Source organism: Triticum dicoccoides, unplaced genomic scaffold (assembly GCF_002162155.2).
Source record: "Triticum dicoccoides isolate Atlit2015 ecotype Zavitan unplaced genomic scaffold, WEW_v2.0 scaffold109105, whole genome shotgun sequence".
In the NCBI taxonomy this organism is placed as follows: domain Eukaryota; kingdom Viridiplantae; phylum Streptophyta; class Magnoliopsida; order Poales; family Poaceae; genus Triticum; species Triticum dicoccoides.
In genome coordinates, this window is record NW_021175242.1 from 1 (window position 1) to 1,212 (window position 1,212).

A 1,212-nucleotide genomic window follows, 5' to 3' on the forward strand; every position below is an offset into this window, starting at 1 on the left:
TTTCATGTTATTATTCGCCATTTCAATCTTGGGTCTCCATGCCCAAGCACAATCTGTTACCTTGATATAATCAATTTATGTTTACTCCTAATCTAGATCAAGGATTATGCGCTTGATGCTGGAGTGTCACTGGACAATTGCTTGGCCTGTTCGAAGATTCGTTGTACGTACAAGCTTATGCAAACATAGGAAAAACTTCATAGTTACTTGGAACCAATATCCTAAATTAAGAAATGTACTTTGCCAATCTGCTTGGAACCTTGGATGCTGTTCGGAAAGGAGAGATGGGACAGTTTTGATGTTTCACTTAAAAGCAGTATACCTAATATGCCATATCTTATGGTAATGCTGTCATAATAAGTGAACTCAATGTTGTTTGCTTCTTGTAGACCATCATGAGCATGATCACACCCATGACCCTGGTGTTTCCTCTGTAAGCATTTGTTTGCGAAGGGGAGATGAATCTCTAAAAGTAAAAGGTCAGACATAAAATTGTCTGGCATGCATTTATATATTTTCTCAAGATAGCTGAGATGAATTTCTAGGTATTTATTTATGGCCCTGCACGTGATGGGGTTGTGTATATCGGAACAAACATCTCACAATTGATTCTCCTGATGAACACAGTGCTGACGTATGCCGGACGAAGGGACTACTCTCTATCAGTGGAATGCCTCAACGCTTTGCTTTTCAGGTTTGTGCTACTCTAACCTATAATTTATACTGGTGAAAACAATGTCGTAATTTCTTTTAGTGACATGTTAAAAGGGATACAGTGTGTCCAAACAGTAATATAAATTTATTTGTTGGTAGGAAAGACATCTCTCGTCTATAAAGAAAGCAGCCTATATTTCCTTTCATGTTATTATTCGCCATTTCAATCTTGGGTCTCCATGCCCAAGCACAATCTGTTACCTTGATATAATCAATTTATGTTTACTCCTAATCTAGATCAAGGATTATGCGCTTGATGCTGGAGTGTCACTGGACAATTGCTTGGCCTGTTCGAAGATTCGTTGTACGTACAAGCTTATGCAAACATAGGAAAAACTTCATAGTTACTTGGAACCAATATCCTAAATTAAGAAATGTACTTTGCCAATCTGCTTGGAACCTTGGATGCTGTTCGGAAAGGAGAGATGGGACAGTTTTGATGTTTCACTTAAAAGCAGTATACCTAATATGCCATATCTTAGTCATGGTAATGCTGTC

General features: G+C 38.0%; 1 long non-coding RNA gene across 1 annotated transcript; it reads left to right on the forward strand.

The window, feature by feature from the left end:
- The first annotated feature begins 7 nt into the window (after positions 1 to 7).
- On the forward strand, positions 8 to 1,200 carry LOC119342912. Its single transcript, XR_005165796.1, has 4 exons — positions 8 to 163; positions 390 to 479; positions 628 to 694; positions 952 to 1,200. It is a non-coding gene; the product is annotated as an uncharacterized LOC119342912 (long non-coding RNA).
- Positions 1,201 to 1,212: the final 12 nt, after the last annotated feature.